This window comes from Colias philodice, chromosome 3 (assembly GCF_061535455.1).
Source record: "Colias philodice isolate Cphi_HAF_F1 chromosome 3, ilColPhil1 Martin Lab GWU primary, whole genome shotgun sequence".
NCBI lineage: Eukaryota > Metazoa > Arthropoda > Insecta > Lepidoptera > Pieridae > Colias > Colias philodice.
The window spans coordinates 10094711-10117220 of record NC_143088.1 but is presented as its reverse complement, the minus strand read 5'-3'; the positions used below and the strand labels follow the sequence as shown (position 1 = coordinate 10117220).

Sequence of the window (22510 nt, the reverse complement as noted above, 5' to 3'; positions counted from 1 at the left end):
CATATTATGCTATGCCGAAGATGTTCAAGGATTTGTAAAATTGAAAAAATGCCAACGTTAATAACAACCAATACCGCGGCCGTAAAATCAAAAATAAAGTTTTCCGTTAACGTTCGGAATCTCAATTGGAGGTTTAAAATGTCAAATTGAGCGGTTGACCTCGTTACGAATTGTTGACCCACTCGTGGCACCTGACCAGTAGTTACCGAGGTTTTACGTAATATGTTACAAACATATGAATGATCTGTTTGATTTGAGGCACAATTGTGATATATGTTTTGCCATCAGCAAAATAGGAAGTCGTTTGAACGAACTTTCCCGTGAAAATGGTAATGTAGGCATTAAATATTTATATGCGAATGTCATGAATATTATTTTTGATAAAACTATTTTTTATATAATGAAATTAAAGAGCGTTTAAAGAGCTATTATATAGGAATAAAAATGTTTAAATGCATCAATTAGTAGATATTACATTTATTATTTAATATTGAATACATAATATACAAAGCAATTAAGGCTTTTTAATTCAAAAAGATGCACTTTATTCATATAATATCTTTTCCCTAATTCTTATGCAAGTATTAAAATCATAATATCTTATCAACTCGTGTCTCATAATAATACTAAACGCGAAATAAAAAGTAAATATTTTTATGCAGTGCTATTTGGGATTTACCTTTATATAAGAGTCATAATTTAATAACAATTGAAGTATGCATTAGAAGTTGCATTACTGTTTTATTTATTACGATGGTCACTTTGTGTTGAGAATTAATTATGGAGCCTCGTGTAAGACGATATGATACGTCATCACCTGTCAAGCGTCAACATTAAAATGAAGCGTGATCAATGGTAATTAAATTACTTTAAGTTTTATAATTATAAAGCATAGGTACATAATACTTTACTGATTTGTAATTTTCTGGAGTATCGTTTGTGAAGTTTTTTTTTATACACACACTTAAAAATTGATTCATAGAAATGTTAAGTTAATTAATAATAATATGTCTAATCTAAATCCTAAATAATATTAAAAAAAAGGATAGAATAGATAAGTAAGGCGCGACTCATATCACTTATTGACTATTTTAGATATTTTAAAATTGCATTAAATTCAATCAAAATAACAAAAAATAGCTTTCGCCGTTAAATATTTTTGAAGAAGAGCAGACATCGTATTATGAAGAACATACCAGTGCAGGCTTGTAGCCTAAGGCGGACAATTGGCCGTAATTTTTCTTTCGATTTGTGGTGTTATTATAAATTTTTTATGCTGTTCATTTTTTTCAACAGTCGCAAAAACATGTTTTGTTTTTTTCTTTTTTGTGATGGACAAAATTGTCTTATTTTAATATGCCTAGAATGTAAAATCGTAGTTTGGAGGTTTTTTACCGAACGAGTTTCAAAAAGGATAACGCTCACTCACACAGCACACTATCTACACGTCGGGGGAGTTTCATTCATAGACGTCACACATAGGTTGGCGACTGTATGGTGACGGTGACAGTGTTCTAAACTTTATAGATTTCATCGACTCATTCATAGGTTCTTAAATTTAGACCACGCTTTTTTGTACTACGGCTATGGCTAAGGTATCCCATTATTAAACAATTATTATGTCTATATGTAAGTGGATACAAACCCTAAAAAGGAAAAATATCTAAAGTACGTTACGCCGTTACTATTTAGTTATAACCAGCCTTTTTTATATATAGAAAAGATAATAACATGTGGGCGGCCGCGGCGTGGCTTTCTATATCATAAAGACATCCAAAAAATGGTGCTAAAATATTTTCAAACATCCTTTGCAATGGATACGTAACACACACGTAAGATGTTTTAGCATAATCGTGTTTAAACAAATATTAGGTTTCCCGGCTCCTTGTTAAGAACTGGTTGATAATCGTGTAACTAAGAAGCTGTTTATTGTTAGCTTGCTCAAAATTTATAATATTATTTATTTTATTATTTCAGTAAGGATGGACATAATAATATGGCTGGATAGAGAAAAATATATATTTTTTATATTTTCTGTGGAAGAGTAATTAATAACTTTATTAAAAAAAAGGATATTTCTTTTATTATAGGCAATAAAGGAAGTTATGAAATGCACAAGGAATCAATCTAAAGTAGTATAATAAACATATAAAGTATAATAATCGGGCCTATAAAAAGTGGTATTGCATTTATGTAAAAATCGCCTTTGCCTGTCACGCGAGCCCATAAATATTTATAAGCGACTATTACCAATTAAAGCAGAGTAAAAAATCTATTTGGCAATTGGGAGCCAATTCATTAGAGCAGTAAATGGTGCCTGACTAGTGTTTGTGTCCGAAATAACTCTTGAAAGTAAGCGGTGGTTGTCGACCGGTCTCCCGAAGGCCAACGGGCGTGCGCTTTGTCTAATGACGGCGTTTGTCATAAGCGACAGCGGTTTTGTAGAACTTTGTATGGGTAACTCACTTGTGTGCAAACATAGGGACACCGTGATGTCGAGAAGCAGTATTAATTGCAGTGTGATAAAGTGATATCACTAAGTATATAACTCTTTAACCGCACTGGAAACAGCTGCTTTATGACGCCACTACTCACGGTAACCCCAATGTGTCATAGATTTGCGTGCAAACGTTCCGACAACGTACGGATTTGCGCGCATGCAGCGAAAATGCAATAAACATTTGCAAATGTTAAACTTGTTGGTTTTGTGTATTCGTGCGAATGTGAGTGACTGGTGTTAGACATGGAGAGAGGCAGAGAAGAATAACGGAAGAACGTCATCAAGGAAGTTGGCAAAGTCAAGGTTGATAAATTTTTAATGAATCTTGCTGTTTTATGAATAGACTATGGTAACTCGTAACTAATTTGTTTGTAAGATATAGATCGTGCGGATCGGATTGATGCGAATTACGGATTTTCCTTTTTATTCAAGATTGGCATAATTTTCAAGCGAGATTTAACCGTTTTTGAAATCTATTTTTATTAATAAATATGTTCTGGTTATTTGTAACTGAGAACGTGCTTTCAACATCAACGTTATAAGATACTATGTCCCTATAGTTAGTTTTCGTCATATCTTTGAATGTTGTCATAGGCAGGTTTAAACCCGAGTAGCAATATTAAAGTCGGCAATCGCAAGATCTTGTCAACAACACCATATCGAAAGGTGCAGAAATACTGCAGTAAAAACGCATACTGCACCACTCCCCAACGATATGTGTGCGTCTCGCTCACTCTTATCCAATTACGCCACTATCTCGCTCTAACAAGAAAAGTTTCCAAAGCTGTTGTTAGTAAATAAATTTGTATCGAAATCCTTTCAAAACAAAGATATTTAGTAACTGATTTATTTTCTGAATTGTTATTACAATAGTCGACAGAAGACATTATTATAGTTTACCTGTAATTTTAACATTTAAAATGTTAAAGACATTTTGAAATAATAGTTTATAGTGTTTATGGTTTATAATTGAAGTGAAACTACTTTATCGGGGTTGGAAAAAAATTTAGTGTAACATTTTTTCGTTACGCGTGACATTTTTCCGTTACGCGCCATCTTTTTCTTATCCCTACCACGCGTGATTGACGTATTTCTGTAAAGTTGAATACCTATAGTAAATATTTTTTCGAAAAATAAGGTCATAAAGAAGTTTCACTTCTTACGTGTGTACGCTAGTACACGCACACATTTTTTTTTTATATTTTTAAGATAGGTAAAAGATATACTTCTCTTTCAAAAGAGAATGATAGTTCAAATTTGGATAGAATACGTAACTAAGGAATTGCTTTATCGATACAGGAAATTCATTTTAGAGGGTGAGTCACAAGCATTAACGGACATACAGACATTGTTATTGTTAGGAATAAGAAATAAATTTATATATTTTATTGATTTTATGGTCTTTTCATGAATAACGTTGACTCACTTTTTACACATTCGTATAAGGAATCTGTAATAATTTTTAGTCTATAGCATAAATTGGTTTTAATAATTTATAAACTTCAGATATTAAGAAAACCAAATAATTTAAATATATCTAGGTAAAATAAATTGCTACGATTTTTCTCTAAAAATCTGAATTTGTCTCATTTATTCAACGACATGTAGATATTATTTAAATTCACATAAAATACAAATGTCCAAGAAGTAAATATGTATTAATCGAAAATGTCTCGATATAATGGGTTTCAATAACTTTGTTTTCGTATCCTAATTCGAGATTACCCCAAGGTCAAAACGAACCTGTTTTTATTTTTAGTCTCTTTAGAGAATTCTCAACAAAACACCGAAATGTTTTCCATAGTTTTTGTTGTACCATTTTTTGGCAACACGAAGGTTGTTTATTGGAAGCCAAAATTCCAAATTTAAGGACCCATAATGTTATTGCTTGGGATTGTTCAAGCCGGTTACTAATCTAGAACATGGTATGGGTCACAGAATGTTAGTTCACACACACAGTTGAAGATAATGAAGCCCGTATTAGACTGTTTCAAGATAGCTTATTAAATTCATATGCCTGCCTATCGAAGTACATGTTTTAGGGCTGATTTTTCAATCTTTGGTTAAAACTTATTCGTCGAATAATTTATAAACTACCATTTTAAAAACGTATTACGTGACATTTTAAGTGATCACTCTTAAGTGCCTTCTGTGCTGTTTTTCTTTTAGAATAAGTTTTGTTTGTATTTTATGTATTTTGGCAGCACAATAAAGAGTATAAATAAATAAAATTTTAATAGTATCGTGTAATACTTTATTGGACGGATAAGTTTTATCCAAGCATTGAAAAATCGGCCCTTAAAGGTATTATGTTTGCATTTAAATAATGATTCTTGAATTGAATTGCCACCTTTTTAGATCTTCGAATAAAGTTGGTATTTTTCGTCCGATACAATGTTGCCTGGTTATTTAATAAATTCTACAGATAAAGAAATTACGAGCAAGCAATTAACAATTGAACAGAGCTACTGATTAAGCGGGATACCCGTTACATAAATTATCATTATTTATAATTTAAATTATGTAAGTGAGCAACTGCGCAACAAACGTAAAATGTAGGAGTTGTGTAAAGAAATTAAATAAATTATATTATTTATGCATTGACTGCACGTTTATCTGATTGTTGAAGACGTGACGATTATTCTTTTTATTATCGAACTATGAGAAATTTGGTAATATTTGAATTATGTAACTGATAAATATATTATTATGTAGCCTTGCGTTCAGGTGACATTTATTATTATTTTTTAAGATGGGTTTTAGTAGAATGAACAAATATTAGCAAAATGTAGATATAAATTGAAATTATTCGACTTTAAATTTTATTTCAAGCTAATTTGTAGCTAAGAAGGACTCTTCTCTACAAATAATACATTTACTTCATTACAATTTAAAAACAGCTGTTGTTGCTGTTATCTTTGTAAATAATTACCTAATAAATAACGTTTCTCACTATACATTGAATTAAATTTAAAAGCGTTTATAAGTTTCAATATACCTCTATAATAATAAACCTTACAGTTATCTGCTAACGTATTTCAAGTTATGGTCTAAATTCTCGTGATTGGATTTAACCTCGACAAATTCCGGGTATCGGCTATTGTATTTCAGAAATGTATTAGAAGGAAGGCCGAAATCTGTAAATTATAGACCGCCCGTACCCTCGTCATTGGCATGTTATAATAAACCACTTAAATTTTAGATAATTAAGATAAATTATCGGAAATATATGCACTCTTTATTTAGTTCACTTGATTTATTAATCTGTAATGATAGAAAAATGACTTTTGTTCATATCGGTAGTTTGTACATTTGGCTCTATTTCAATATTTTGATATGTTGATGAAGTACACAGTCAGTACATTATAAAAATTAAGTAAGCTTTATAAACTTGAATATTTCCTTGACATCTATATATGTATTATATTGGAAATGAAATGAAATAAGATAAAACTTTCCCCTTTATAGATTTAGTAATTTCAACGTTCGACCGGCTCTACCAAGCCTAAGTTATTAAATATATAATCAAATTTTCTATGATTGCGTCCAACACATAATACCTACGTAATATCTTCCTAATGAATACTCAAACCTACTCAAAGTGTAATATGCTAATGCCTACCGGATTTCACCGTGAATATAACCGACGTTTAAATTATAATCCGTTGGTTATGTCAAACGTATCACACATAATGTCATCTTAAACAGCTGATTTAAACTCAACGACGGGGTTTTAGAGATCGGAGCTATTACCATACTGCTATAATTGCTATCATATTATACATTTAAGAATTTGTAGAGCAATGATTTTTAAAAAGTTACGTAAAGAATATCTAAAAACTCGTGTTTTAGTCATACATAGTTTCGAAGTAATGATTTAAGCACTTATTCAAAGCAAGATAAAGAAAACATAGGCATCAACTTTATTAACATAAATACAATATTTTACAACTTTAAACTATTATATCCTCCCTCTCTAGCCTAAAGCAGGTAGCTCTAGGGTTCGCTAAACTCTCCATTCTTAATATTAATATCATAAGCTGATTACCTACTTTCGGTTAAGTTACAAATATCTAAATAAACTGATTTATTGTATTAGTAGGATTATAGTAGGATATCACACGTAATGTGTCCAGGTAGTTAGGATTATTGGATTAAACCCAGTGTAGCATTAAATCTTTTATTTGATATCTATCTATTTCTACAAATGTTAGGAAAGCCTTAATAAGCGATTTGTAAGGTTTCTATACCCGCATGTAAAGTTGTGATAACGTAGTATATTTTACACAATTGTTACGACTTACGAGAGTAATTTAAAAAAGCCGTAGAGTCTAGTTTGTTGACTTTTGTTGTATAGACGTTTTATTCGACAAAAATTTCAGCAAAATTCTAGTAAGTATGTATAATGTAGGCGTAGGTAGACATATTTGAAAGCTCAATAATAAATCCTGTTGTAGATAATGTTGGTGTTAGATATGACCACAGGTAAAAAAATCTGAGGCGTTTTTGATACCAGATAAATAATTAATGTTTGAATTATATTATGCTCTATCTTTTTCACATAATTCTTGATACAATGCATTTCAAAAGTTTTGCATTTAAATATATGTATGTTCAAGATAAGAATACTTGTTTAAAAATCCATAATAGAATTATATTTTCCTCCAATTTGAATAGATTTAGAAAACTATTTGAATGCAATTGCAGCGAACATTTTCCACAAGGCCGTGTAATTACTGTTGCACTTCCTGATATTAGAGTTTCATTGTTATTAACCAAAATTACTTAATACCGATTGAATTAATCGATTAGAGATTATTTTTGAAAGATCGTTTAAAAGGTGACGCAATGCCGTTGAAGTCTTTTCGCAAGACAAGTTTTTTCTTCAAATTCAAATTTAAAATAACTGATATTTGGGCTTATCGTTCGAGTATAGTATGCCACGGTCAGCAACAAATATAGCTTATACAAATGTAAATTTATTATCCATTAATAATATAAAATTTACTAATAATAAAATTTAAATAAATTATGTTGTAAAATTGAATTTCTGTGATACATTGAGAATTGTAGGTATTACGTAACACGTAAATTAATATTTATTGAATATATTTAAATCTTTAATGTATTTTTAAATAGTAGAGCTCTTTTCCAAAAATGCAAATAACGAACAATACATTGTCATGTGCTATTTGAAATAACGTGTAGGTAGAATTTTATAATTAACAAAAATGGAAAAGATCAAAGAAACACATTACAATAGTAGCAGGTGTAGCAGGTGGCACACATTATTAAAAAAAATTAGGTAAGAAACCAATACAAAGACATGAATATTAATCAAAAAACTGTTTAAAACGTCATCTTATTATTATTACTTAGTTTATCCAAATTTTAAACATAAACGTGATATTTCTAAGTAACACAAAAACAGTTGAACGTCCCGTCTACAATATCAAGCTTCAGGAACCGGAACAAAAAAGGAACAAGGAGCGAACATTTGCTCATCAAACAAAAAACAACAAACCTGTTTTTGAAACAAGGAACACAACACTGGCACAAAATCCAACAGTTTGTTCCACTGGCACTTTTAAAAAAATGTGATGGAACGAAAAAAAAAATTCAAAAATGGAACGGTTAACGTTCGAGTTCGAAGCGGCCGAGTTGGCGGTGCGCGCGCGAGTGGCGCCCGGTCACGTGCACCGGCGAGCGACCACCTGTAACCCTGCCGAGTTGGAAAGGTACGCACGTCACTATAGCCAAATAGCTCTTACCTCTTCCCGTCCTTTGTTGTGCGCTCAGTAGATCCTTGTTTTGACGGCTGCGTTCCAACAGGACTTCACGTTCACGCTTACAAATCAAGACAAATGCGGACAATGACAGATATGTGTAGTCTAAAATATTAATAAGCTTATTTTGCAAACTATTTTTTTTAAATGGTTGAAGATTAGACTTTTCTATTCATTTCTACCGACACTCTGAGGTGAAAATCGGGGAAACACTGATAAAACAAAGCAAAAATGAATAATATAAACGACGATACTTCATAATTACCTAGTTACTGGAAATAAACAATAGTACTGTGATCGGGTGTTATTAAAATTAATGACTCTATTTCATAAAAAACAAGGACAATGAAGTGATATTGATTTATTTGAGGAAGTAACATTCACTTGTCATTTATCATTAAAAGTTAGATAGTGTCGGTGACTCTATAGACGCAAAAATAAATACGGAAGTAATAGAAATGAAATCAAGAACAAGCAGCATTTCTTTCGGATGTAAAAAAGTAAAAGTTCAATTGAATATTAAATATATTTCATCTGGTATAGGTACACGGTATATAAGGAAAGTAATATTAGGGGATGTGAAATGTCATAAAAATAAATTTATAGACATGACTTAGAACTATAAGTGAATAGTAGAGTTCAGTAAAATTTTAAATACTGTGCGTTCCTGATATTTTTTGACTATAGTCTGAACGAACATTAAATAAATAACATTACATACATAGAACATTTCATACACAAAGAATAAACTTTTTTGGAAGGCCGTAAACAAACTATTGATTACTCTATAAATCAAATCAAGATCAAATCGTGTCAAATAACTACGTATGAAGGTTCAAAATAAGGCAAACACACAAAGACGAGTTCCTAATCATAAATATGAATGCTTTCGGGTTCCTTATCATTAATGAATATGTCTTCTACTTCTATTTCAGTATTTTATTGTATAATACACATATACCTATCAGCGACAATGTTACTATATTTTAGTGGAATAGTATTGGTCACCTATAAGATAAGGCTTTAATCATACCAAATGAAGCTTAATTTAAAATAATATTGTGTTTTCAAAACCAGCAGGGTTATATTAGAAGGGCATTGCGAAGCTCACGCAGGTAGCGCCTTATCTCCACTACTCAGAAAATGATTACGAGCCTAACATGTTTCTTGCATATATGTATTGCAATGTCTGATAAAAGAATAATGCAATAAAGACGTTTATAAGAATCGGATAATGTTTATGTATTGGTTTGAAATGTTTTACAAAAATTTACGATAAGGTTCGGTGATAAGAGTACATTTACCAGACATTTGTTGTTGTTAGGATGTGTTCGGGTACAAGAATATTTTGTTAATTTTGAAAGATTTCCATGCAATTATAAAATTTATTCAATTTCTTTGTTTAGATCGTTAGTTAATCGTCATGAATAAAATTATGTTTATTTCAGCATAAATATACAGAATGAAGAATTTAGCCCGAACACATTTAATTAGCCCACAGCCCATAGAATAAAATAATTAATAATCATCGCGAAACTTTACTCAACAGTATTTCGAAAAATAATTCTAAAAACTAAACTCATACAAACAAATGTTGATTACGAAAGAGGAATACCCGTCTAAAGGTCGATCATTAGCACAAAAGCCATAAATTACTGAACTAAAACATCTTTACTACGATATGCACTGAGTTGCGGAAATGCCGTGAAATACCGCGAAGTTGAGATGAATCGTTTCTAAAGGGCATTGCATTGATAAGAATAATTGAGATTAATACTCAAGACTCTAGTTTAAAAATATTTCATTATTTATTATTGTCTAGAGTCAATAAAAGATCATGAAATACTTTTAAACTGCACTCATGCTTTGTTTGTTTTGTCAGCAAAAGTTTTCGACAAAATAGAGTTATTATCCTAAATTAGGTTATGTTGACTTCTTTCAATTTTATTATTTAAGAATTGTTCTATTAAAAAAAAAAATAACTTTATAGCAAAAATGTTTTATTCTTTAACGTTCTCTTGGTAAATGCAATAACTAAATGAATTCCAGAAAATGTTTTTAATGCGGAGAATTGATACAGATTTTTATTATGAATAGTATTTATGAATAAAATAATAAATGGATTGTAAAACTATGAATAATTTATTGCAATTTGTAGGTCAAGCGTCATTAGAAGTGATTTGCTTGATTGGTTTGCAATTTAAACACATGTTGTTAATTTTATTTCCGACTCTCCTTTATTTTTAGAGAAAGTTTCAATACATTTTAACGTAATTTAATACTTTTAACTAATACAACTATTCAGAAACGATGACAGTTGTTAAATTTAATTGAATTACTAAGATTATTCTGTAAAGTGAATCATTGTTTGTATAAAAATAGTTCTAATTGGGAAAAATCGATGAAGTAGAAAACACTTCCGTGACTAACAATTATTTCTTCATTATGCATAAAAACCCTTTTTTCCTTCTTCATATTGTTTTGATCTAATGATTTCCCGCGAGTGTTACTTTATTTATTGCATTTAGAATCTATACAATATATTTCAAATGTAATATTGTATTGTGTACGAATATCCGAGATAAAGTTGTAAAGGTCCAATGCATCGAATTTATAACGAATCTTCTGTATTTAAGATCGATATTTTGTTTAATTTCTGTACTTTTTCTAGCCTTTTAATACATGCTATTCTTGTACGAATATCTATATTTATTAATATGTATTATAAAGCCGATTTTTTTTTGTTTGTTTGTTTGAACGCGCTAATCTCAGGAACTACTGGTCAGATTTGAAATTCTTTCGGTATTAGATAGCCCATTTATCGAGGAAGTCTTTAGGCTATATATCATCACACTAAGACCAACAGGAGCTGAGCAACGAGGGTAAACCCGCAGGGCCGATATTAAGTTGAAAAAGGCATCGATGCATCGAATGTTCAACGTATCTTCTGTATTTAAGATATTGCGTTTAATTCTGTACCTTTTCTAGTCTTATAATACATGTTATTCTATAGAATCAAAGGCATAAATATGATCTGAGGAGACGCGATACATGCAGGAAGTGAGGGCGAGCAAGTGGGGCGGGCGCTGGAGCGGATCGACGGTATTGGGTCGAATGTCCAAGACTTGTACTATGTTACTTGGCCCGTAGAAATGTGGGTTGCGTGTAGAAATTGTGGGAGTCGAGAATTTGTCATGTATGAAATGATATATAGGTCATAAAGTCGGTTATAATGTCAATTATACCTTTATTTTTTAAGAAATAATTAATAACCGATTTACTGTTCCTCGCGGTTTTACATACATTGCTCCGCTCATATTGTCTTAGCATGACGATATATAAGCCTAAAGCCTTCCTCGATACATGGACTATCTAACACTGAAATATTTTTTTAAATCGTACCGTAGTTCCTGAGATAAACGCGTTCAACCAACCAAACTCTTCAGCTTTATTATATTAGTATAGATTTAAAATAATTATTTGGTGATCATTAAATTTTTATTTTTTTAGTAATAGTAAATTAACAAAGAACGTTACGCATGTTTCTTATTCAATCATCCTTCATGACGCGTACAATGACAATGCAGAAAGTTCAAATACATTACGTCATACACACCTAAACTGTATCATCACAACTTTTTCCCTAAAACAAACGCAGCAATGTACATCGACTCACTAAGGACAATATACGTGTCCAATTGCTTACGTCAACCCACCATAGGGTTTTTACGGCCTATCTTAGAGACCAAAACATAGGCGGTCATTCGTTCCCCCTTCCGGAGGAACGCTCTTTAAGAGTCGTTATAAAAGGGATCCCCAAAGAGATCTCTGCCGATCAAGTCTTCAATGACTTGAAAGACCAAGGTTTCCCTGTGCAGGAGTGCTTCCGCATGCACAATAGAATCACTAAAGCACCATATGACATGGTCCTCGCGGTCCTAGATCGTACCCCGAAGGGTAAAGACATTTTTAAAATGCGGCATTGCTGCAAACTTTCAGGGCTCAAGGTGGAAACACCCGACTCCCACAGCTATATTAGACAGTGTCATCGCTGTCAACTTTACGGGCACTCTGCTCGTAACTGTTTCTCGCGGCCTCGCTGCGTCAAATGTTTAGGCGACCACGGCACGGAGGATTGCACGAGGTCCAAGGATTTGCCTAATGAGGATCCACCGTCCTGCGTGCTCTGTGAGACTTCGGGTCACCCCGCGAACTACCGGGGTTGCCCGAAGGCTCCCAGACACAGGGCTGGGGGTCGCCAGAAGGCGAACAAACCTCGCGGGATCGCCCGCGCCGGGGCTCAACCCCCACAACCAAAGCCGGTCTTTATACCGGCTCCACCTCCCAAGACAAACGCTTGGACGAAACCTCCGTCACTAGTGACGCAGGCCCAGTCGAGCGTGGCGGTGCCGCCTTCAGCGGCTCCCGCTATACATATAGCACCGAAGCCCTCAGCTAAAGTGCACACACCCGAATTAGACTTGCCTGACGAGTCTATCGCAAACCTCGTTTACTTAACGAATTTTATTCACGAAATCAACTTTGATGAGGTAAATCTAGTTGCAAACCAACTTAGGAATGCCAAAAGCGGCCTAGAGAGAATCCATATATTAGCAGCTCATAGGGAGTTGGTAATAAAACTCAACAAGACTCCCTAATGGCTACCACAAGTAGAATTAAACCTAGAGCGATCTCCGTAGTTACTTTTAACGCGGACGGCCTTCTCAAACAGACTAACCTAGTTAGGGACTTTGTCACTAGACGGCGCGTCGATGTGCTAGTAATGCAAGAGACATTCCTTAAGCCTTTTAACCGCAATCCGCGAATCGCCAACTACATGTTGGTGCGTAACGACCGCGTAAACAGCCCCTTAGGCGGCACCCTTATATATTACAGAAGGGCCTTGCACTGCACGCCCATCGACACGCCGCCTCTAATTAACTTAGAAGCCACAGTGATCAAGGTGTCTATGACCGGTCATCAACCCGTCATAATCGCCTCGGTCTATCTCTCACCGTCAAAGGCAATCTTGGAGAGCGATCTCAGAGCCTTGCTTGCACTGGGCGACTCGGTCATTCTGGCCGGCGACCTCAACTGCAAGCACTGGAACTGGAATAGCTCCTACGAGAATGCCAATGGCAAACGACTAGACCGACTGACTGACCTACTTAACGTCACGATTGTAGGCCCCTTAGAACCGACTCACTTTCCGAAGAACACGGGACACAGACAGGACGTGCTCGATGTGGCGGTGATGCGGAACGTGACGCTACAGTTGCGCTCCGTTGAAACGTTGCACGAGCTCGACTCTGATCACAGGCCCGTGTTGTTCGAACTGGGTCCCCCCGATAGCACCACCGTAGAGTACATGACGAAGGTAGACTGGCGGAAGTTGCACGAGGCCTTACAGCCCGTCGACTCGCCAGAGCTGGAGTCTGTACCTGACAAAATCGACACGGTCGTAGAGGCGCTCGACGCGGTCTCCTCGGTCACCAGCCACATTCAATCCAAGATTGAATACGCGTCCCGGCGGGTCCCCGTTGGCCTCGGCCACCGGTTGGATCTGCCCCCGGACGTACGAAGGCTGGTGGGCGATAAGAACGCGGCGACGCGCGCCTACGACCGAGCACCGACAGACGAAAACCGTAGAATACTTCGTTCCTTACAGAGAGAGGTAAGAGAGCGAATTCACGAATTACGCAACGAGCGGTGGGACTCTTTACTTAGCGATCTCTCTCCCTCGCACACTGCCTACTGGCGGCTTGCGAGGACTCTCAAATCTGATGGCATTGCCGCCACGCCACCGCTCATTCGCCCTGACCAACCTCCCGCTTTTGACGATTTTGAGAAGGCCGAATGCTTAGCTGACAGTTTAGAGGAACAATGTTCCCCCAGTCTCGACTTGACCGACTCGACTCACATTAACGTAGTTAATCAAGAGATCGCACGTTTTTCTGAAACCCCTCGTATCGATGCCGAGCCCTTGTCACCAACGACGGCCACCGAAGTAAAATCACTTATCAAGTCACTTGCCAATAGGAAGTCCCCAGGCGGAGACTCTATTCCCAATAGAGCTCTAAAAAGCCTACCGCCCGCCCTTATCGCTCTCCTAGTAGCCACCTTTAATTGTCTCCTGGCCAATTGTACCTTCCCCGCTAAGTGGAAGGAAGCAATTGTGATCGGGATCCACAAACCGGGCAAACCCCGAAACGTGGCATCTAGTTACCGTCCCATCAGTCTCCTCAGCTCTCTGGGGAAAATCTATGAGAGAATCATCTCCAAACGCCTCTGGGACGCAGTCATTGCCAAAAAGCTGCTCCCGGACGAACAGTTCGGCTTTAGGCGAGCTCACTCATGTCCTCACCAAGTACACCGCATCACGGAGTACATTCTCGCGGGCCTCACCCGCCTCACACCTCACAGAACGGGAGCGGTCTTCTTTGACGTAGCGAAGGCGTTCGACAAGGTCTGGCACAACGGTTTGATTTACAAACTGTACACTCTCGGCGTGCCAGACAGTCTCGTGTTCATCATACGAGACTACTTGTCTAACCGGTCCTTCCGCTACAGACTAGACGGCACGCTCTCGTCTTCACGTCCCATACAGGCCGGAGTCCCTCAGGGCTCCGTCTTGTCGCCCCTCCTATTCGCGCTATACACTAGCGACATCCCAAAGCACGATAAAGTGCAACTATCCCTCTTCGCGGACGACACGGCACTCTACGTGTCGAGTCCACACCGCAAAAGAATAACTCCACTCCTACAATCCGCGACCGATGCACTAGGCAAATGGTTTCGCAAATGGGGTATCACTGTGAACCCCGACAAGAGCGCCGCCGTGCTCTTCAGGCGCGGCGGCCCCGAGGCCATAGATAGTGTCAAACTCTATGGCCAAGTCATTCCGTGGCAAAAGCACACCAAATTCTTAGGCGTCACTCTAGACGCACACATGTCATTTAAAGCCCACATTAAGGCAGTCCGTAAGAAAGCCAGCTATGTTCTTAGCCGGCTCTATTACCTTATAAACAGTCGCAGTAAAATGTCCCTTAGACATAAGGTGACACTTTACAAAACGGTGGTCCGTCCAATCCTCACTTATAGTAGTGTAGTTTTCGCGCATTGCGCTCCCAGCTCCATACACAAGCTCCAGACGATTCAGTCGCGGTTCATGAGAACGGCGACCGGAGCGCCCTGGTTCGTGCGTAACGTGGACCTACATAGGGACCTAGAACTCCCCACCATAGCCCAATGGATGAAGCAAGCGTCTAAGCGCTACTTCGACAAGGCTAAAAACCACCCCAACCCATTGGTGACAAAGGCCATCGCATACGTCGCGAATCCCGATCCCACTCGTCGTCGCAGGCGGCCGAGACACGTCTTGGACGACTCCGACGACGACATTACCAAAGCCAACGCACGGCTAGACTCGGCGATTGAAGCCCAACGTCGAACAAACCGCGACACCGCACACACCACAGCAGAAAGCGTACACCGTCTTCGCCGGCGAAGACGAGGTCCCTTGTTCCGCGTTCCCGCGCCCACCCGGGTGAGCGCCCGTCCGATTAGGGCCCTTCTGGCCTCCTCCACTCAAGCGACAGCTCAAGCCGAGGTTCGTGGTCCCCGTCAAGGGGGGACGCCCTTGTGCATGTCGCTACCAGGGTGAACCTTCAGTTCACCCCCGCGTCCGCGTTAAAATGTAGAAGCCCTTCTGGCTAACATTGAGAGACACCACACAAAAAAAAAAAAAAAAAATACATCGACTCGAGTGTGACAAAAGATGCATTTAATACAATGGATGAGTTATACTCGACTACCTGGCAATGGTAGGATGTGAATGGTATCTGAGGATGTAACGCTTTGTGAATCAATCCAAGAATGTGAAGAGATAACGGATGACTTATAGGAATAACATTGTTTACGCGTTACGTCTTTACATCATTGTAGTATTGAATCAATTGTTTTAATTCTATGGTGACGGGAGCTTTTATTTTGTTTTCAGATTCATTTATGTTTATAATAATAATATTTAATAATATTTATTTATTTTCCTAAAAAACTTACAACTACAGTTACAAAGCACCTATTACATACCTAGTATAAATTGGAGAGGACCGGTGTCTGCGATAGGCCTGTAATGCAGATCGCCAGGCACTCACCCAGTCGAACCGCTTAATATTTGCTTAGGTTAATAATGTTAGGTTTAGAGTTCATGTAGTTTTGTACTTTGGAACTGGTAATATTGTAGTAGGTATGTACTATTTCACCTTAAACACCCCAGTCCCCAGAAATATACATTCGAATGTAAATGAAGTGTGAAATCCGTACTAATGATAATATCCAGAATTTAACACTTCTTTTGAGTCTAATAAATTATCTGAATTTATATTTATTTCGATACGGTACCTGTATATTAATTACCACGATCCAGAAGATTAATTAAGCAAAATATTTATTTTGCCTTTTACGTACAGTAATAAAATATTCCTGAATTTTCATATCTATATTTAGGATTGTTTTTTGTAGATTATAATTTTATTCTTCAGTACGTTCCTAATTGTAACATCCAATTGAACATAAACAGAATTACAATATTGAGTATGTGTATACTGTATAGTGTATATACTTACTCGAACTGCTCCCACCTTTTCATTAACGCACAGACGCACACACAAACTGAGAATGTAGTCTCCAGACTCTAGCTTATGTAATTAAACTCCATCAAGCATTATTAATTGTTTTTCGACGTAATGCCTACGTAGAAAAAAACCTAATAATTTATAATTCCCATCGGTAACAAACCGGTAAGACTATAGAGTCAGACAATGAGTCAGTGTCGAGGATTCTCCCAAGAACAATGTATGAAACTTTGTGATCGTTTTAAAGTTCTGTCTAATGACGTCACTTTAGATAATATACTATAGAAGAAGAATGGCTCAGCATTTTTGCAATTTTGAAAAAAAAATCTGCTACACAGCAAGTGTCTTTTGTCAAATTTTTTTCGGAGATGTGTACGTCGGAAAGACACTTCCGTGATTTTAAAACGACTCCTTATAAGTAAACGCGCCGTTGCCAAAAATGATAGAGGTTTACATTTTTTATTATGTAAATATATTGATGACTATCAAACACCTTTGATATCAAGTAGTTACTCTTATTAAAAATTTACTTACCAAATAAAGCATACTAATTTTCCCCTACACTGTTGTGTTTTTGTTACCAATTGACCAATCTTTTTGTGTCTCCTTGTAATTGTTTTACCAATTTGCCGAATAGGGTGTCTCTTAAACTCCGAAATATGTTTTTTGCAAGAAAAATAGTATGATAATGTTATATGCATCATGCACCTACACGCAATATTATTATAATGTATGGAAATTCGGTAGCACACCTGAACGCATTGATTTGAACTTGTACGGCTTTGCGACTGGCGGAAATTTTTGCTTTTTTCGTTGAATTTGATATCATATAATTTTCTTCGAGAATGTTCCTTAATTTATTGTTTATTGGTGCGGTCAGGGTTTTAACTGCGGCTTAATGTAAATGAATCATTCGATGATTTTGAAATGTTGAAACGGTTGGGTTTTCTAAAATTTCACGAATTCAATTAATAACACATTTGCTATTGTGATTTATAAATTAATAACATTTTAAATAATTATTCATTGGCATGTGTTTCAAGTAAGAAAAAGAAAACAAATAGAAAGCTATAGGAAATATTTTACATTTTACAAAATAACGTCGAGTATTATGAAAAATCACAATCAATTCTATTATAAAACTTCACAGCTACATTTGATTAACAAACAGCACCCAATTATTATCTAGGTGAAATGTTCAGATCTATTCTTGCATAGTTGCCTAGATAGTAAAAGTCTGTCCAATTTGCTGAGTTGTGGTCTGAAAATTATGCAACTTGAACGAAACTGTTGGAGACTGGGCCTTATGTAATTGACAGACAATTTTATTCAGTAAATTAAAGTGGACAAATGAAAACAAAAACAATCAAATTAAGCAAAGCAATGACTCGTTAGAAATATCTTGTAGGTGAAAATTATCTATGCGTGGTCAAACTAAGACCATAGACAAACAAAAAGAAGAAGAACTAAATTCAATAATAGATAATGTTAAGTGAATTTAAATAGTCGAATTATTGTTTTCGGACTTATTTATGTTGCTAAAGATACCAACTCGAGTAATTTATGCAGGAGAATATATTATCAGAGCAGTTGTAGACATATTTAATATCTACAAGGAAAATACTAAAAATAATAGCACAATCTTGTAAATGTATAAATTCGCATCTCAATTATTTGGCTCTTATTAATACTTAAATATAAACCTATATAGGTACCTACTATGTATTTGTATCATGTACCTAATCTTTACGGAAAAAATAAAATTTATTAAGTATTATTATTTAAAAATTAATTTGCAATCTTAAGTCCTTTCATATCTCTAAAGTGACATACAAAATTGTTACGCGCTTACCTTCACGACCTATTTTATAATGTACATTTAATTTGAGGCCTCGCCATGGTCACAATGGATTATTTCGTTATGGTGACTTAATACTGTTTATAAAAAAGTTTTTACAAGTATACGTGATGCTCTATTGGTTGATATGGCATTTGGTTTGGGTGTCAAGGTGATACGAGCTACATCGACCGGTTTTTTAGGAATTGAAGATTTGACATCTGATTCATAATATCTAGCTAATTTTATATGACTAATTTAAATACCTGAATTAAAAAAAATATCGTACATTAATCGTATTACACGAAGACATGATTTAACGATCTTTTAGTTCCGTTTTCAACGCTTGCAATCTGTTTAAGAAAGAGGTTTTTATGTACACAAACGTAAAGGAAGAAAAAACTTTTTGCAGTCGGTTAAAAAAACGCTTCCTTACGCTGTTATTTGAACTGGAAGCTCCGAGGCTACTTAGAATTTTAGCTTACTTCCATTTTCTTTTGTACCGTTTACTTCAATATTGGGAACTCAGTTACTCGAAATTTGAACTCAAGTCGTGACATAAGCAGGCTCGACTGGTTTCATATAAACATCTTTGCCCTCTGTGCAGCCTTATTGTCTGTTTCATGTTATTGTAGAGTGTGTGAAAGAGAGAGAATATTGCTGCGAAACTATAAAGTTTACTTGTGAATTGTACTAGTAAATTTAGCATGATATAATTTCAGGGTAAAGTTAAAGGATGTGTACCCGATCCTAAAGTGCTTTTTATTATTTTTAAATATGAAACCTGCCTTTGTATAATTTAATTTAACTTTTCAATGATAACGTATTTGAATGCTATAGAACTATTAGAAAAATGTCTAATAATAATTTTGGTGTTAATACTCATTCAGTATATTTTCAATTTCCTCTTAATGAAACTACCCATTACATGCAAGCACAGAATAGGTAATAACTAGTAACTATGTACAAGTTACAACATAGGATAAAGCTATTTATAATAAAAAATAAAATAGAGAGTATCAGGACTGTAAAAAATTTGTTCAACATTAAGATCGTGAACATATTTCAAAACTTATATTAAATTAATATATACTTTTCTGTCATAGTGTTAAGGAAGAGCGGAACCTCCTGACACAAGCATTTTATTTGCTTACTAGGAGTGATACAATCACAAATTAGTTTAAGACCTAATGTAAAAGAAAGAAAGAAATAATTTGTAATTTGTAAAACAATAGCATATCCAGGTTAATATTTGTACAGCAGATACACACTAGGTACATTCACCTTACTGCGTAGCGGCACTCACGATAGTATCTATTCCTATTGCCCTGGTACTTGAAGCTTCAACAGTTTTATTTTTGCACTCCGTAACTTGTTTATTTTTTATGCAGCTTATCTCAAATGAAAATATATCAGATGGTAGAGCCGTTACAATTGCGTATTCTTTAGATGCTGATTTTTTTGTTATTTCAATGAATGCCATTCCCATGCGTAGATTCTTTGACATAAAAACTTGGAACCGATTCAGTTCTTGAAGGCTGTTTGTCTATTCACATGAAAAAGCTGATCTTGTCTAAATAAGTGGGTTTATAGAATATAATTAAAAACATCTCCATTCAAATTTAGTTCGTTACTTTTGTTATGAATCCGTGACTGTTGAAATTCACGTTTAGCGTGTTTTGTTATAAATTTAAATAAATATGTTTTATAGGACATTTGACTAAATTTATAGTCTTTGACGATTTTATTCGTGAATATAAATTAGCATAATAATCGACGGTTATTTTAATTACTATTGTATTTTAGTTAAAGTAGAAATTACTTATTGATCTCTGATATTTGTTGTATGATATTTACATAAGCTCTTTGTGATAGTACTGGATAAATTAAAATTTATATATCATACACCTCTAAGGTGATTCTTTGCCTACTCTGCCTTACAAAAATAGCTACCTTCTCTGAGTTGAGCGAGTAAAATATAATAATAATCTTATATATAAAATTCTCGTGTCACAATGTTAGTCTGCATACTCCTCCGAAACGGGTGGACCGATTCTCATGAAATTTTCTGTGCATATCGGGTAAGTCTGAGAATCGGCCAACATCTATTTTTCATATGTACCACGGGCGAAGCCGGGGCGGACCGCTAGTATACATATAATAAAAGAAGATACATCCGTGAGTCTTTTGTTTCGATATCTGGCGGCGACTAAAGTGTCAGACAGTCAGACACTATGTATTTGTTATATTTATTTTTTAGTAGTTAAATTCAGTAGTATGAGACTGTATTATTACCTACGCCTACTCTTTTTGTAAGTTACCGAAAATATATATAAACATTCATTTATAAACTTTTATGGTGTTTACAAGATGTAAAGATAGACGCAGCATGCTGCTATTAATAAACATCTATTAATATATGACTATATAAAAATAATCATATATCCATGCGAAAGTAACTCTGTCTGTCTGTCTGTTACTCAATCACGCCTAAACTACTGAACTAATTTTCATGAAATTTGGTATGGAGATATTTTGATACCCGAGAAAGGACATAGGATATAATATAGTTGGGATGAATACCAGCCAAAATTAAATATACTTATGTTTATTGTTATTAAATCTTATTTCTATTAAATTGATTCTTTCAGAAACTTACACTGACATTTAAACTTCTTTAACTACTAAGATGTAACAATTGTTTCAATTTTTGCATACCAAAGGGGACCGGTTGTTATCATGACACCACATTTTAAGGATAACCATCAGAATGAGTAAGTGTATGACGTCATGCCCAAAAGATGGCTGGAGCTAAGCTTTTTGTGTTTTTATTTCACGGTGGAATTGTTTCCATTATTAATATAATAATAATTGGGTACAGTTCAAGGTTGGGGTCGTTGCTAAGTAGATTATACATTAATGTACCCAAATTGTAGTGAAGTTTAATTGTATGTGACGAGATTCATCATTTGAATGCATATTACGAACTAAAATGGTGATTCAAATTTTTTTTGCAAATTTTTTTAATACAATCCTCAAAAAAATATTTGAAATTTCAATTCTGTTATTATTATATACTAGGTGTGCCCCGCGGTTTTACCCGTAGTGGTCTTAGCGTGATGATAATATAATATAGACTATATAGCCTTCCTCGATAAATGGGCTATCTATCGAAATAATTTTTCAAATCGGACCAGTAGCTCCTGCGATTAGCGCGTTCAAACAAACACACTCTTCAGATTTATAATATTAGTATACTTAGATAAATTTCCTTACCACTTTATAAGGATATATTTTTAATAAATAGCATGCGGACCGGTTGTGACATTCTCTCCATAATCCACGACGACCTTCCACGAACTTCCATATATTATGTTTTCTAATATTTTTTATCTAACCGTTTATAATAAATTTAAATAAAAATATACTTCGTTAATATAGATTACATTAAGTATTTAAATTTTAAGAGAAGTATGTGTTATTGTTTAGTTATCGGAAAGATAAATACTTATATAGGTAACTTGTTCTCGTCAAAAGTAATATTCTATTCTATGTTGTGAATATTTGCTATTATTTACTCTGATCTGACCCACAAAGTTTAATTGAATATTAATCTGCTTTAAATATATAAATATATTATAATATGAAATAAAACTGTGCTTATATTATGCGCATTTTATCGCGTCTTATTTTCAAATTAAAAGGTGTAAAGTCCAAGAGAAAAACACATTTATTTTATTAAAATACATTT

General features: G+C 34.9%; 2 protein-coding genes across 4 annotated transcripts in view; one reads left to right on the top strand and one right to left on the bottom strand.

Annotated features, from left to right (window-relative positions):
* Nucleotides 1-8209, bottom strand: part of LOC149489972 (uncharacterized) — a 51487-nt gene extending 43278 nt beyond the window's left edge. For all 3 annotated transcript variants that reach the window (XM_089714793.1, XM_089714795.1, XM_089714796.1), the window contains exon 1: nt 8025-8209. The gene's annotated coding sequence lies outside the window, so the exon portion shown is untranslated. The remainder of the gene's footprint in view (nt 1-8024) is intronic.
* Nucleotides 1-22510, top strand: part of LOC149489955 (uncharacterized) — a 216607-nt gene that overhangs the window by 45984 nt on the left and 148113 nt on the right. The gene's annotated exons all lie outside the window — the stretch shown is intronic.